We start from the raw sequence: 18,227 nt of genomic DNA, 5'->3' as shown, positions 1-18,227 counted from the left end.
GGATTTCACACTACCCGCGTAGTCAGTATCTTGGGACAATGTTGTCGAATATGAATGGGTACAATTCAAAAATATTCTATGATATACTTCAGATACGAACGTCGAGAGCAAGTTCGTGTAGTGCAACAAGCATGTTAATTACTGCTATAAAAGTAAAACTTTGCCCAACCATCTGAAAGAAATCCTAAGAAGTTTTGGATAGTGTGGGGATACTTGCATCAAAAGGGAAAGAGTTAGAGGGCCGAAATACTGAATTAGATCTTCCTTAATTATTCCAAGCCTAAGATCGGAATATGATTACCCGTTTCAATCACTGTACGAACGACAAAACTGTAGATGTAGATTTAAGTCATTGTGGAACAGAAAACCGAAATCTCTCAACAGAGGAAATGCGCCTTGGCCTGATGAAATGCCAGTACGATAGTATAGAGATTAATTCAATTTTCTCATGTTGACAAATCAGAAGAAGCGACCCGTTTTACTCAGTAAAGACTTTCTAAGGCGAAGATCGCATAAATATTTCTCTATTTACAACAACTGGTTTGGACAGACTCTGCTGTTATCTTCCGGACTTAAAAAAGTTTTTGTTACAAAATGTGTTAATATTGAGTTGCAACTTCACTCCAAGCTGTCATGTTAGTGGATAAATGTGCTACATTTTATCCACTAACATGACAACTTGGTGTGAAGTTCGAACTCAAAATGAACACATTTTATGGCAAAAACTTCGAAGACCCGAAGATTGTAGCAAACTCTGTCGAAACTGTTTGTTCTAAATAAAGAAATATTTATCCCATCTTCGCTTTAGAAAGTTTTCCCCGCGTATAGAGATTACACGAAAAACTTCATCCGCTTGTAACAGGTTCAGTGAAGGGTTGTAAGCGATGAGAAAAGCAAGGATGTCGTTCTCGTTTTGAAAAAGGATCTTCAGACAGCTGCACATTATTATATCCCTCCACTCGTGACGTCTATATGTTGTGGGCGCGCGTATTATGGCCTTTTTGGAGAACTAAATCGCTTGTTAGGGAATCAACATGGATTTAGATCTTTTTAAACTTAACTTGCTCTGCTCGTCCATAAGGTCAGAGAGCAGCAAGTGGCAAATTGTTGCACCTTACAGGTCTGAGGCATGTTTATAAAAAGCTGTGAGGCTTCTTAACGATACCAGAACACATTATTTTAAAAATGAGGTAAAAGAAGTGGAATGGTACGAGGATGCTAAAGTGAAATTCATTATATTCCATAGTAAATTGCTGTCAGTATTTGAAAGTAACTTTCGTAAAACGTTATCAAAAAATCCACTAAGCCAGTAAGCGAGGTGCTGCTAAAGACATTTAAACATTGTGTCAGAGGAAAAGGGAAATTTATTTAATGACCAGAACACGTCACGATCCGGGCGTTACCTGCAGTCTACCTATCAGACCTTCCTTTACGAATAGCCCTCCTGTTCAGATCTTGCTGTGAGGTTAAGGCACATGCACCGTCAGCCTCTGTTGTTAGAATATTATCTGAGATCAAACAATTGACACCCAGTGTTAGCTTATAACACATAAACTGTCACTATGTGTTTGCAGTAATGGTAGTCACCATGGCTGAAATAATGGCAGTCACCATCTCAATTGACCCTCATTACTCCTAATAGAATCACCACACAACTGTAAAATAGGGCAACGTGTCACTGTTTTGGTATAACACGAACGGCAACTTGTTACAGCTTTTTCTGTAAGAGGCAGTAACTTGATACAGTTTTGCAATGGAGGGCAATCCCAATAACTGACACACTCCAGCAGCTCGCAGCTCCAGTGGCTGACCCCCTCAGTGACTGACACCCACTACACCAGCTATTGGTGTCACAATACAGTTTTAAGATGCAGTAGCTGGCACCTAATTTCAAGTTAGGACACACACACTTTTAGAATACTACTTCAATTCTGAATGCCTATTTGTTTGTGGCAGCTATCATTGCCTAGCCCATTTGGTATTATCAACCGAAGATGTCAAACATTTTGTATTGCCAGATAAAAGTAATTCCCCATGTATTTTGATAAGTAATATAGACATTTTAGATGTGGAAACGTTTAATTTGAACGTTTATTGTGTTTGTAAAATATAGTACAACAATCGAACTCTGGCTGTCAACAAGTGCTGTTTAACTTACAATTTTTATCAGTAGTGCCAGTATACAAGCCATGTATAATTTATTTGTTTTTGGGATTCACAAAACAATTAGGTTACGACAATAGTGTCGTGTTCTCGAAACTTTACATGTTTTTAGAAATAATACAATTTTATCTGCTGCAAAATATTAATTGTCGTTCGTGACCAGAGATCTGTAATTATACTTGTGCGAAAAGCAACCTGTGTGTGTGTGTGTGTGTGTGTGTGTGTGTGTGTGTGTGTGTGTGTGTGAGAGAGAGAGAGAGAGAGAGAGAGAGAGAGAGAGAGAGATAGAGGTATTTTCACACGAAATAATTAATCATTTTATTACAAACGTTTATTTCAGTGGTAAATGTTGTATTTTTGAGATACTCAGCTTTCATCTCATCATATTCCACCATTATCTTTGGCCATGTTTCATGACTCTCCCTGTCTCGTGTCCAACACTGTCTTTGATCGTTTTGTGTGGTATGTAAACATTTCTTATTATGAAGTCCTTCTTGTGTATTACGAAAAATGCAGTTAAAGTGTCACATCGCAATGACAAATTCGTCCTTCCTTCGTAAAATGGTATTTCATCAGTTCGTTTGTCTGTGGCTATGTTGTGTGTTTTTACATCGCATATTTTGATTCGATTGTTGGTATTATTAGTAGTTGGTTATGGGAAATAACGTGTGTAAACATCTTAGAAAGCATTGGCACCGGTGCAAGTTGCAGCCTTCTTCAAAAGTTTTTTTCTGTACGTGACATCGAGTAGCCCTGTAGCATTTGCAATAAAAAGTAAAAATTGTCAAATGAAATTATCAGCAGTTATACGTCTCTAGATTAGAACATGATACATTTTCGCCCCCCCCCCCCCCCCCCCGTCAAAATGTTGCTTGCTAAGGTGAAACGTTATTTAAAACTTGTAAAAACTGTTTGTTCTTTGAACCAACAATAGCAATAATACAGCCTCGGATTGGAATGCCAACATCCTTTACGGTTTTTAGATAGAGATATTTGACAAGCATCATAAAATAATTTCGATGTGGAAATACTCAACTCGAAGGGTGCACTGTGTGTTATTCCAAGTGTAGCCCTAAAAATGGAATTACTTACATTCTTCCAGTAACTGGAAGTAATTCAGACTGGATGTTTGTTTCTGTGCCTACCTAACAAAGTATTTTAGCCAATATACGTTTCCTGTAGTTATAGGCTCAGTCAGGTTAGTTTGCCTGTTTAGCGCGTTATTTTTTAGTCTCATGTGTTTCGTCATTGAGACATTTAATTTGAGAGTTTACAATTAAGTTTTAGGCACCAGTACTGACATTTATGTATGGGTGTAAAATAACAATCGAATACTTGATGTAATCATTGCATTTTTGTGTTGCTGGCGTACTGTTGTAGACATTTTAGACATCGAACTAACACTATGACACCTGCCAAGCACCACAGCACAATTTAGATGTGGTTAATATTTAATCGAGAGCCCGTCGTGCTTTACATCACGTATGGTACAGGAATCGAACTTTATACACTCACAAGTACTGCTCAACCTATAAGTTCGTTGCATAAATATTAATTGTGTGGGCGTGTGTGTGTGTGTGTGTGTGTGTGTATGTGTGTCTGTGTGTTGCTGACGTGTTTTAGATATGGCATAACAGTGAGATACACTCTTTACGGAATTTTTGAGATGAATTCTTTTGAAGATGATGCAAAAAGTTTCCGATTATCCTGTTGCTTTTAAGCGTGGGCAAGACGGTCACACTGAGGCTGAATTGCGACTGTCTGTATCGCTTTAATGAGCTGTAAAGTACTCGGATGTGATTGGCCGTTTCGTTGGCTACCACCGTTCCAGAAGATGAGGTGCAACATCTAGTAATGTGAATGACGTCATAGATAAGGGGTCGTGGATTATCAAATGACGATGATGACATCAGTCGTAAGTGTGGCGCGGTTTCTCCTGTGATAGACAAGGGGCATGACCTGCTGTTATTTTGGGTTTTTTAATTTCCAGCCACCGCCCGTGACTGCAGCACCTTCACGGCAGTATTGACTAGCGATGGAAACTTGAATCACGTGCCAAAGTACACACCTGTGATTTTCGCCTCGAACAAGTCCTCGTTCTTCAATGCTGGGCCAGATGAAAAGACTGCAATCTGGCATAGAGGTAACGTTGGTTTCAGTGAGATTTTGTACATTGTTATGGAATATCCTGAGACATTACTACTGTGAATCATACTACTTTACTTTCTGCATCGAAGCCAGGAAGTTACATTGCAGTGTATGGGGAAGTAGAGAAATAGCGCACGCTTAAGCAAAAGTTAGCATTTTGACTCATTCATAATAAAAAAAAACTGTGTAAAAGAGTGATGTAGTTTATCTACTTTTATTATGCTATCAGTTTAATCGTAAAACAGTACAATGAAGTTTAAATACAAGTGTGACAAAGATGCAACTGTAACGATTTCCCGTCCCATGGAATTCGAGTGTAGGAAAAGGGAGAGAAGGAAACGTAGTAGGTGAATATGGATTGGGGATAAGAAATGAAAGAGGAAGCCGCCTGGTAGAATGTTGCACAGAGCACAACATAATCATAGCTAACACTTGTTTTAAGAATCATGAAAGAAGGTTGTATACATGGACGATCCCTGGAGATACTAAAATCTATCAGATAGATTATATAATGGTAAGACAGAGATTTAGGAACCAGGTTTTAAACTGTAAGACATTTCCAGGGGCAGATGTGGACTCTGACCACAATCTATTGGTTATGACCTGTAGATTAAAACTGAAGAAACTGCAAAAAGGTGGGAATTTCAGGAGATGGGACCTGGATAAACTGAAAGAACCAGAGGTTGGACAGAGTTTCAGGGAGAGCATAGGGGAACAATTGACAGGAATGGTGGAAAGAAATACAGTAGAATAAGAATGGGTAGCTTTGAGGGATGAAGTAGTGAAGGCAGCACAGGATCAAGTAGGTAAAAAGACGAGGGCTAGTAGAAATCCTTGGGTAACAGAAGAAATATTGAATTTAATTGATGAAAGGAGAAAATATAAAAATGCAGTAAATGAAGCAGGCAAAAAAGAATACAAACGTCTCAAAAATGAGATCGACAGGAAGTGCAAAATGGCTGAGCAGGGATGGCTAGAGGACAAATGTAAGGATGTAGAGGCTTATCTCATTAGGGGTAAGATAGATACTGCCTACAGGAAAATTAAAGAGACCTTTGGAGATAAGAGAACCACTTGTATGAACATCAAGAGCTCAGATGGAAACCCAGTTCTAAGCAAAGAAGGGAAAGCAGAAAGGTGGAAGGACTATATAGAGGTTCTATACAAGGGCGATGTACTTGATGACAATATTATGGAAATGGGAGAGGATGTAGATGAAGATGAAATGGGAGATATGATACTGCGTGATGAGTTTGACAGAGCACTGAAAGACCTGAGTCGGAACAAGGCCCCCGGAGTAGACAACATTCCATTGGAACTACTGACGGCCTTGGGAGAGCCAGTCCTGTCAAAACTCTACCATCTGGTGAGCAAGATGTATGAAACAGGCGAAATACCCTCAGACGTCAAGCAGAATATAATAATTCCAATCCCAAAGAAAGCAGGTGTTGACCGATGTGAAAATTACCGAACAATCAGTTTAATAAGCCACAGTTGCAAAATACTAACACGAATTCTATATAGACGAATGGAAAAACTAGTAGAAGCCGACCTCGGTGAAGATCAGTTTGGATTCCGTAGAAACACTGGAACACGTGAGGCAATACTGACCTTACGACTTACCTTAGAAGAAAGATTAAGGAAAGGCAAACCTACGTTTCTAGCATTTGTAGACTTAGAGAAAGCTTTTGACAATGTTGACTGGAATACTCTCTTTCAAATTCTGAAGGTAGAAGGGGTAAAATACAGGGAGCGAAAGGCTATTTACAATTTGTACAGAAACCAGATGGCAGTTATAAGAGTCGAGGGACATGAAAGGGAAGCAGTGGTTGGGAAGGGAGTAAGACGGGGTTGTAGCCTCTCCCCGATGTTATTCAATCTGTATATTGAGCAAGCAGTAAAGGAAACAAAAGAAAAATTTGGAGTAAGTATTAAAATCCTTGCAGAAGAAATAAAAACTTTGAGGTTCGCCGATGACATTGTAATTCTGTCAGAGACAGCAAAGGACTTGGAAGAGCAGTTGAATGGAATGGACAGTGTCTTGAAACGAGGATATAAGATGAACATCAACAAAAGCAAAACGAGGATAATGGAATGTGTCGAATTAAGTTGGGTGATGCTGAGGGAATTAGATTAGGAAATGAGACACTTAAAGTAGTAAAGGAGTTTTGCTATTTGGGGAGCAAAATAACTGATGATGGTCGAAGTAGAGAGGATATAAAGTGTAGACTGGCAATGGCAAGGAAAGCGTTTCTGAAGAAGAGAAATTTGTTAACATCAAGTATAGATTTAAGTGTCAGGAAGTCGTTTCTGAAAGTATTTGTATGGAGTGTAGCCATGTATGGAAGTCAAACATGGACGATAAATAGTTTGGACAAGAAGAGAATGGAAGCTTTCGAAATGTGTTGCTACAGAAGAATGCTGAAGATTAGATGGGTAGATCACATAACTAATGAGGAAGTATTGAATAGGATTGGGGAGAAGAGAAGTTTGTGGCACAACTTGACCAGAAGAAGGGATCGGTTGGTAGGACATGTTCTGAGGCATCAAGGGATCACCAATTTAGTATTGGAGGGCAGCGTAGAGGGTAAAAATCGTAGAGGGAGACCATGAGATGAATACACGAAGCAGATTCAGAAGGATGTAGGGTGCAGTAGGTACTGGGAGATGAAGAGGCTTGCACAGGATAGAGTAGCATGGAGAGCTGCATCAAACCAGTCTCAGGACTGAAGACCACAACAACAACGAGGTAATTATTTGTAGTGGTTGGGGAATTGTTCACTTGAGAAGTTAAGTCGGTATTAAATATAAATAAACGAAAATAACCGGAAAACTAAATAATAACACGGAATGTGTAATCACTTATCCTTAGCATTTCAACATTTTTATAATATCGAGCTCTTGGGTAAGCAATTATCACAAACACAGACTCTGGCTGTCTTCTCCAGTACCTGAAGAATGATTCCCAGCAGAACACCTAACAGACTTTCTCTACAGTCCTTCTCTTTACTTAGTTCTCAGCAGATGGAGCAGAATTCGTTAGGTACGTCATGTAGAAAATTATTTCATTGCGTCAGTCAAATGCTTACCGGAATCATCGTCATCCTCAGAAATGCCGAAAACATTTGATACCTCCGATGACCCTAATACTTCCTTCTCGCTTCTAGTTTTGCTTTCCTGCTCAGTAAAGCACCCACTTACAATTTCCCCCATCTTGTTCTTCAACACAGTCTGCTGTTTCCTTTCATTTCTTATCTTCATTTGTATTTCTTCCGCCTACCGTCTCACCTATTTCTTCCAGCGCACCTTCACCCCAGTCCACCATGACATACTAACACCACCAGATTCTGTAGGTTAAACTTACGCGCAGGAAGTGAATCCATGCAGTGACACTATGAATTACAAGTTTCAGTAACACCATTGGACAAATTTTCACCCCATCAAGCTCTCCAACCTGTAACTTGCCCACACCCACTACTCCATCGCTGTAAGTTGCTCATTTCTGTCCAATCTCACTTGCGCATTCTCACTGAATCATTCAGCCCAAATCATAGTCATTATGTCTTTGTGTCTCTCTAACTGTCTGCCGTCTCACAGCCACAGTCTCCTTCGTTTTCTCCAACTACGTAGTACTGTCTCATCTCTCTGTCACTGTCTCCCTATTCTTCTCTCTTACTGCTGTTGTCTCATTCCTTCCTTCCCACTGTTGCTGCCTCCTCTCACTGTCACTATCTCTCTCTTTCCCGTTGTCATTGTCACAGATTCTCTCACTATCAATGCCGCTGACCCAGCTGCATTTCCTTCGTCTATGTATTCCTCTCCTATTGGCACTGACTCTTTCATTCTTTTCGTAGCACTGTTCTGTCACTGTCAACTATGTTCCAGTGCCACCACGTCCCTCTCTTTCTCTTGCACTGCCATTGTCTCCTTCGCTCTTTCTATACCACAGCCACTGTTTACTATCTGCCATTATTTATTACTTTTCCTTCTCTTTTCCACTGCCACTGTCTCATTCCCTCACAGCATACAAAACCACGAATACGTTCGCATAGCAAAATTTTTGGGGAATTTTTTTAAGGTGCTGAGGAGCATATTCGCCTTTTTTTTTGCGCTGCGATAGGAGGATTTGTCTCCCTTTCCCTGTGAGAGCAGGGCGTGTCAGTCCCAGGAAAATAACTTCATGAGTTGGTAAAATATTGGTAGTTTATTTATGTAAAATTGAAGTAATGCAAAACTAATTTTACATCTCAGACGGGATTTTACGTGGATAAAAACTTTGCGTTTGCTTCATTACTACAAAATGGGGTTTTCATAAGAATTCTAATGATAACGGAGGAGCTGTACAGTATATTTCTCCGTGGTATTTCACTTTATAAACTGCATTTTCGCCTTACTTCAGACTTAATGTCCGTATTTTACATGTACAGATAGGGTTATTTTTAACCCCTGTATCTTAGAAACGGATGAAGATAACAAGAAAATTTTAAAGGTTGATATAGATTGCTGTGCTTAGCAGTCTTGGAATCTTTGGCTCCGTTTTGATACTTAAAAACCAGGTTTTTTGGGCGTTTTTCGATAACGGATAAAGTTGAATGAAAACTGGAAAATGGTACTTCTAGATAAATGCCTAGAGAACGTGACGTTAAAATCTAAACAATTTTCTGCTGTAACCTGTTATTTAGATTCTCTTCATATCGGACTTTACGTGTGTATTTTACGTGTACGTGTAAGATAACTCTGAAAAAAGATGAAGATATCGATAAAACTTTCAAGGTCGTTCGACATCGGAATTTTAGGAATGTATCGTGAAAATTATAGCCATCAGCTCTGTATAGCCGTTTTGGAATCCGCGGCTCGGTTTTGATATAAAAAAAATAACAAAAACCGCTTTTTTGGGGTCTTCTAAGAAACCGACCATAAACTAATGGTGCCTCTATAAGCTCCTTGACGCCCATGGTAGATCACACGAAATACGGAAAGAACCAACAGACTTACTCCACTTGCCTAAGCAGGAGGAAATGTGTAAAATTCATATTTTGTCTCTGTATTGTAGGATACTGACACTAAGACTACCGGTACCCTTCTGTTGGGCAAACAAATGGTCGCTAGCGAAAGGGCTATCGTGAACACTCGACCCTATCTTTCTATCACCAATAGATATTAGCCCTAGAATGCATCCAGTTTGTAAGTACCGATATTCAGATAAAATAAAACAATTAATAACTAGCCTTACTCCCTTATTTTCTATCTGAAGGAAATAACAAGGAACTATCACGTTTCATTTGCCTCACATTTACGCATTCCACAATTCAAATGACTCCAGTCTTTTTGTTTCTGTTTGTAACTTAACAGGTATCAGAAGAGAGCAGCAGTAGGTGGAACTAGTTACTTTTAGCATAGGCTCAAATTGTGGATACATATGATTACAGCTGCGTACGACTACCCTGCTATGCCTTATATTTCTCCTTTCTGCGGGGATTCTGTGGACGCTGAATCGTGAGCTGTTACAAACACAACATTCCCTACAACGTGTAGAAGATATTTCGATAATTTTTAGCAGTGTACGTATATTCCGCGTATTCCAAATACTACTGAGAGTTCTTCCTCATCTCTCCACTGCACGACGGATACTGCAATAGCTCTTGCGAGGCCTCCATTCGAGAACGGCTCACCGACTGTTTTCGCTCAAGGTCTGTTGCGTACGGAAGCCTTCCACTTTTACTCTGTCCAAGTCGCTTGCAGAACGGTCGAAGATAACTTCATCAGGAATGCTAATCAGCCGTGGAGGTCTGGCCGCTTGCAGCATCAACTGGAATTCAGTTCATTATTGTACTGCTGTTCTTGCCTATGCGGATGTGCTAAGATAACAAGATTTATGTGGTTTCAGCCCACACAGCTGCAACACAAATAGTTGCGGCAATGCACCCCAGGCGTCTACTTCAAACAGCTTGATTACTGGCAGAGGTTTACAAGAGGCACCTACTGAAACCGATTTCACGGTGTTCCATCACTCATAACCGCTTCATTTTCTCAACCTTTCTTATTAACCGAGTTCCCCTCCATCTTAATAGCTCATTCGCCTATTGCACATCCAATTTCATCCTATTCCTGAGTCACCCTTCGAAACGCATAAAGTCTTCCAGGATGATTGCTATACATTTAAAGAGATAGTGGTTGCTAAATTAAAAATGCGTATAAACACGTACATCCCATCCAAACCGTACAAACCGCTTAACATCATGCGGCGGAAGATATGTTGTGTGTCACTACCATATACCCCACCGAACCATTTACGAATTATAGGCGAAAAGAATATCGCTTTAAATCTTGAAGTGTTAACTGAGCAAGAAGGCTCCAATACGGACGACCTGTGCAACATGTATAATAATTACATTTCTTCAAACCTGTATCACTTTCTGTAAGAGCTTTTTCCCGTTACAAAATATCTGGCGGATATTCAGTAGAAACTATCAACTGATGTGGTGAACCGATGAACTTCGAAACGAGAGCTATCTCATAATATGTAGGACAGTCAGAGCCCAGAAGTAGAATTTTTCCACAGAAAATTTTGAAAAGTACTGAGGAATGTCTTGAGAGACGCTAAAACACCAACTGGATAATAAGCCCTTGGAATAAAATTAATATTATTTGGTCAATTGTGAAAGACGTGTTAGGGCAGAATGTGGGTACTCCACATAGACCCTCTCTTCGGTGAGAATAAAATATTTAGTGAGCCAGCAGTGGGTAAGTTAAAATTTCGTTGGATATATGCAGTTACGTAAACTCTCGAAAGTTGGCGCTCGGAGAGAACTACATTCAGTGCAGCTACAGGAAACAACCAAAAATTAAACCGGATCAGTTATTATTACATCGCTGGACAGTAAAGACTCCCATGGAAATGATGAAATTTCAAGTTGGATTTTATTTGTTATCCAGATAGATTATATCGCGTTACTGTATGAAAAAGGCAGAACGCAGTTCAGTACCTTCCAAAGATAGCTGAACGATTTCAGCGTCTTAAGCAAATGTTCTCAATTTATAGCACAAAATTCACAGCACATTTCCTCACTTTTTCGGTAATAGAACTACGTGTAACACATGATGTCTGTTATTAAGTGTTTATAGAGGAAGTTTATAAGTTGCATGGGCCGAGTGTGAGAAAAACTGCAGCTTTGTGATCAGCTCATAGTGAACAACCACATTGTTAATCAAGTTGGTCGATGCCTTTACCTTCATTTCTTTGAAGAAGATGCTATTCCTTAAGCAGGACAACTACGTAGAGTTACCTTGCTTGAAGGTAAAAGCCATTTAAGTGAAGGACGATTACAATGAAAAATTGTGGGAAAAAGAGAGAATAATTATGATAAAATCTGAGGATGAGGAGGAACGAGAAATGAGAAAATTCTGCTACAGACAGGACGCAAGACACACAAGTGGCAGAAGCGACATAGCCACCAAGAGCAGATAAGCACAAGTAATGAAAGCTCGCTTCAGCGAAAGGTCCCTACCTGTAAAAATGTACTGAAATAGAGTTGAGGTATAAACTCCCGAAAAGTCTGAATCACATAGCTGTGCACGTAAGAAACGTGCGCTAAGTGAAAACCGGGATGAGAGGAAACTGGAGGCAATAGTTGTCTGTCAAAAATGAAGTGGACAAACAAGGTACAAATGTAGACAAAATAGAAAGAATGGACAAAGAATCAAGCCAGCGGAGTTAGTAGAAAACTATAACAATGAGTGGCATATTAGTGCGACATAATATTAGACTTCCAGGATTTTTTACTAGTCACTGGGAGAAATGTAAGAGGGAAAGTAGTGAGAGTTGACTAAATTCGACTATGTGTATAACACTTTCATCGATACGTTTGTGTGGGGAAACTCTTTCAAGATAATAGTCACTTAACAATGTGTTATAAGACATGCAGGAACAGTGAACTTACATCTACATCTACATCCACATGATTACTCTGCAATTCACATTTAAGTGCTTGGCAGAGGGTTCATCGAACCACAATCATACTATCTCTCTACCATTCCACTCCCGAACAGCCCGCGGGAAAAACGAACACCTAAACCTTTCTGTTCGAGCTCTGACTTCTCTTATTTTATTTTGATGATCATTCCTGCCTATGCAGCTTGGGCTCAACAAAATATTTTTGCATTCGGAAGAGAAAGTTGGTGACTGAAATTTCGTAAATAGATCTCGCCGCGACGAAAAAGTCTTTGCTTTAATGACTTCCATCCCAACTCGCGTATCATATCTGCCACACTCTCTCCCCTAGTACGTGATAATACAAAACGAGCTGCCTTTTTGCACCCTTTCGATGTCCTCCGTCAATCCCACCTGGTAGGGATCCCACACCGCGCAGCAATATTCTAACAGAGGACGAACGGGTGTAGTATAAGCTGTCTCTTTAGTGGACTTGTTGCATCTTCTAAGTGCCCTGCCAATGAAACGCAACCTTTGGCTCGCCTTCCCCACAATATTATCTATGTGGTCTTTCCAACTGAAGTTGTTCGTAATTTTAACACCCAGGTACTTAGTTGAATTGACAGCCTTGGGAATTGTACTCTTTATCGAGTAATCGAATTCCAACGGATTTCTTTCGGAACTCATGTGGATCACCTCACATTTTTCGTTATTTAGCGTCAACTGTCACCTGCCACACCATACAGCAATCTTTTCTAAATCGCTTTGCAACTGATACTGGCCTTCGGATGACCTTACTAGACGGTAAATTACAGCATCATCTGCGATCAACCTAAGAGAACTGCTCAGATTGTCACCCAGGTCATTTATATAGATCATGAACAGCAGAGGTCCCAGGACGCTTCCCTGGGGAACACCTGATATCACTTCAGTTTTTCTCGATGATTTGCCGTCTATTACTATGAACTGCGACCTTCCTGACAGGAAATCACGAATCCAGTCGCACAACTGAGACGATACCCCATAGGCCCGCAGCTTGATTAGAAGTCGCTTGTGAAGAACGGTGTCAAAAGCTTTCCGGAAATCCAGAAATACGGAATCAACTTGAGATCCCCTGTCGATAGCGGCCATTACTTCGTGCGAATAAAGAGCTAGCTTGGTTGCACAAGAACGATGTTTCCTGAAACCATGCTGATTACGTATCAATAGATCGTTCCCTTCGAGCTGATTCACAATGTTTGAATACAGTATATGCTCCAAAAACCTACTGCAAACAGAGGTCAGTTATATAGGTCTGTAGTTCGATGGATTACTCCTACTACCCTTCTTAAACACTGATGCGACCTGCGCAATTTTCCAATCTGTAGGTACAGATCTGTCGGTGAGCGAGCGGTTGTATATGATTACTAAGTAGGGAGCTATTGTATCTGCGTAATCTGAAAGAAACCTAATCGGTATACAATCTGGACCTGAAGACTTGCCCGTATCAAGCGATTTGAATTGCTTCGCAACCCCTAAGGTATCTACTTCTAAGAAACTCATGGTAGCAGCTGTTCGCGTTTCAATTCCAGAATATTCCATTCGTCTTCCCTGGTGAAGGAATTTCGGAAAACTGCGTTCAATAACTCCGCTTTAGCGGCACAATATTCGGTAACAGTACCATCGGCACTGCGCAGCGAACGTATTGACTGCGTCTTGCCGCTTGTATACTTTACATACGATTGTTGGCAGCTGATGTCTTGCTGTGTAGCGCCCAATAAAACCCAGTGATCCATTCATCCGTCCAACTTAACACTGGAAGGAGCAGTACATAGGAAATCTTCGTCTGGCCTTACAGAGCTAATATGTCTGAAAGATATTACAGTACTGAGAGCGTTGGGATAAATTAGTTCAAAATAGGAAGAGATAGAATTCGAGCTGCATTAGACCAACGAAGGCCAGAAGACATCCTTGTGAAGCCTACAGAACCGTTGTTGGCTGGGACCTAAAACAGCTGACGGCGAACCTGCCAGAAGCGATGCAGCCGAACTCATTGCTGTGCTGTCATGCCTGTATCGAAGGCGGTAAGCAGAGTATTGAGCGACTGGACTACACATTATCAAACTCTGCCGGCGACAGATGGAGGAAGCTGTCATATAATAACAGTAGTTGTCGGACGTACTTGCACTATGGGTTGCAGGTTTTCCGGTCTGATACTGTATTTTGCAACTTGTTTGTGTTTCCATCCATCAGCGCTGGAAGTTGGTCCCCTCGTCACGGAAACATTCTGTACGTGTACTTCACATCAGTACGCACTTTTTACGCAAATTATTTTTGAAATTCATGTTACTTTTTAAGCTGAAGAGTGAACAAAGGGCACTGCAAGGCCGCCGTCACGTAAAAGAATGAATTAGTAGTGAACAAAGATTTGATAAGAAGGATACCGAAGAAAGAATGTAATCTCAAAAGATCTGTCTCTGTATGTGTAATTCCCTTCTTTCCTGCGCCAAATACAGACTGCACTGTGCAACGCAGTATCCTCTCACATCGCCGATTCATATTAATTTCAAAGTCGCATTTGTGTGTATCTGAAAGTACAGTCAGATTTTCTATTAATAAAAGATTTTAGCACCATGAACTGTAAGTGATTCGCGTTTCGCCACGACGTAATGCTAGAAGGCGTTTTCACATTGCGAAGACACGTCTCAGCTGCAGCTACGAGGCGTCAGTTGTAGTTCGCTGTTACACCGCCAGAGAGTAGCACATTCTAGGAGCGCCTAGCTTTTTCCCTGCGATTAACCCAGAAAGGTTCGCAAGGTACCATGCATTTTGACAGAAACAATCTAAAACGAGCGTGTACGTAAAATCCTGACTGATTAGTCACTCCAACGTATCAAGGATCACATTTAGCGAGGAACTGTGGTTCTCAAAGCAGCTTTATAGCTCAATCAAATTTTTGAAAATTAGTGTAGCGGCTAACGGCTAACGGCTGACGGTCAAGAGTAACGTTCAACGGAAAAGTATAGTGAGACAGTGCTGAAAGAGATATAGCTTTGAGATATAATAAAAAAAGTCCCCGAAAAATAGAGCGTCAGGGACAGACTGCTTTTGCGCAGAACCGTATCAGCACTTTTGCCAATTATTGGCGAATAAGCTACGGTCAAGTGAGTTGATATCTGCGGCAAGATGAGACCCAAAGTTCACGGACGAATTGCACATTAAAGGCTTTCGCGGTCGGTTCAAATGGTTCAAATGGCTCTGAGCACTATGGGACTTAACTTCTAAGCTCCTCAGTCCCCTAGAACTTAGAACTAATAAAACCTAACTAACCTAAGGACACCCACACACAGCCATGCCCGAGGCAGGATTCGAACCTGCGACAATAGCGTAGCTCGGTTCCAGGCTGTAGCGCCTAGAACCGCTCGGTTACCCCGGCCGGCTTCACGGTCGGTATTGCGCCTATGGTGACTCAAGTTTTACGGGCTGTAGGCCGCGATCCAAGGCATATTTTTCTAACATTTCGTTTTCCAATGCTGTAGACGTCAATAGAGACTATAAAGACTGAGACAGAAGTTTCAAACTCAAACAGCCTCAGCCAGCAGAACTGTTGATATGGATCCACGAAACGGTCGGTTCTTGACGTCATCTGGCCGCTGAATAAGATCGCGGCATCGCACCGACGTGTGTTAAGAAGCTTGTAGTGGGGAAGAATTGTTAACGTTTGCTTTATTTGGCATTAAGCCCAACAACTTATCTCATTTCAGTCTGTTAAAGTTGTTTTGGTACTTTTGCATTTCTATGGGCTCTCTGTGCATTCTAGCTCAATAATTTCTGAACTGTGATAAAACAATGGTATCGGAGAAACGAATTTGGTAGATCCCTGTTCCCAGTGCATGACCTGTTACCTGGACCTTTAAAGCCTCTGACGACGTATCCATCGATAGAAGACGAAACGGTTGCTAGAGAATCATCCATTGGACTACGGCCCAATGCTCATAGCACTAAAATCATCATGGAAGTAATGGTTGTTCTGATTGATTGCCTAGATGAAACCCCATGAACCTTATTAGATTACAGACGTATCACACTTCTTCAGTGCGGGCATTAAGATACTTTCACGCTTGATTAATGACAGCGTACTACTTATAAAAGCGATGGCTCCGCATCAGGCTACCGTAATGACAAGCGGAATGATGTGTAGAACTTTAGGGGAGTGCAGATACATTATTTTCCTACTGTGTACATTTTCTGGATACTCAGAGAATTGGGTGAAGTATCGTATGTTACTAAGTGACCTCGGGGTTCTTGATTTTGTTCTCTCACTTCAACATCTGTTATGACTCCGCTCCGCTAGTGCTTGCAGTTTGCAAGTGTAGATATAACACAGGTTCAAGTGGTCCATCTCACAGGCGAAAGAAGTGGCAAAGCGCCTCCTCAGGACTAGAGTTCAGACCCTCACCTGACTGTCTAGCTTTCGATTTTTCATCGTGTCCTGAAAAGCCTCTTTTCAATACTGGTGTGATTATTTTAACAAGAGCGCAGCAGATATCTTTTCTTCATCTACATCCCTTACTATTGTATCGCCGAACTCCGTAACTGCTGTTCCATCAGATGTCGCGGAGAGTGACCACAACCGGCCCCAGATACTTCCAGAAAGCTTTATTTTATTGACACGATCGGTCTCGGGTGATTAAGCCAATCTACAGGTGTCTGCATTTGTTTTAATACAATCTGAGTACCGTCGCCTCCTACTGTGTATTCCTGTGGCCGATGTTTTCTTCAGCATCTCTCCTTAATCTATTTGGTAGGAAGATAAAATGTTCACATGCGCATGCTAACATCTTCTTATTGTTCTCCTTCTTTCTTAACGTGTTAGGCAGTTACCTATTACGACCGCTTGTTCAGTGATTCTGGTGCCTACAGTTAGTTTCTACATGATCTCTCCACATATTTCTACACCTACGTCTACATGACTATTCTGCAATTAAGACATAAGTGCCAGCGCAGAGGATTCATCAAACCACTTTCACACTGTTTCTCTACTATTATACTCTCGAACAGCGCGCAGGAAAAACGAAAAATGTGGGAGAAAATTTGAGATAGGTCAAGTGGACACCTACGCAGCTATACACTTCATTTGTATGCAACCGGTTCCCTCGCTCTTTGTTGCCGGTCTTTGCTACATGCTATATGCACATAGTATAGGGTCGCACCTTTTATGATTGCATGGACCTCGTTTCTCGACTACACTACGGACCTAGTCTCTGTTTGTTGCTCACTTCGCTCTTATTTTCTGATAGTAACTCAGAGAAATCGTTATCAGTTGCATTCGTACATTTTGTTTACGTCTAGTCAATAATACGCCAAAATAACGAATATTAATTAAAGTGAGTACGGCACTGCGGTACTCCAGCAAGTAGAAGTAACAACTTGCAATGGGAGAAGAATAGGCAATCGGAGCAGGATGTACAGAAGTAAACAATGTCACAGAATCGAGATTTCGACAGCGTGTTTCCCAGGGTGCAGTGATCCAAAGTAACTCCGTAGTCCCGCGTGCGCGCTACTATACTGCCTGACAGAAGAGGTGAAGCATCAGAAGGGTTGGGGGGGCGGAGGGAGCGGAAATGAAATGAAACTTCATGAATTGAGACGATATGTGATGTTATTTCAGTGATTAAACTATAGAGCCAAACTTACAAACAGTTTCACAGTGTAAGCTCACTAAATCAGTATGACGTTGCACCTGCTGTGCCCTTGATGCTGCACTGATTCGGTTGGAAAGGCTCTAATAAAGGCGTTGTCTCTTCTCCTGAGGCAAGCTGGCTCACAACTGCTGTTAATGGTCTTTGGCAACGAGGACAGTGGTACTGAGACGGAGTTGACATTTGAGCTGGTGTCACACATTCTATGGAGGTCAGATCTGAGCACCTTGCTGACACGGAAGCCTCTCAGCACAACGCAGACAGTCCATTGAGACAAGTACCTCGTGTGTCCCAGCATTTTCCTG

This window comes from Schistocerca cancellata, chromosome 9, assembly GCF_023864275.1.
Source record: "Schistocerca cancellata isolate TAMUIC-IGC-003103 chromosome 9, iqSchCanc2.1, whole genome shotgun sequence".
NCBI classification, from domain to species: domain Eukaryota; kingdom Metazoa; phylum Arthropoda; class Insecta; order Orthoptera; family Acrididae; genus Schistocerca; species Schistocerca cancellata.
The sequence above is the reverse complement of the archived record's forward strand: the minus strand, read 5'-3'. Positions refer to the sequence as shown.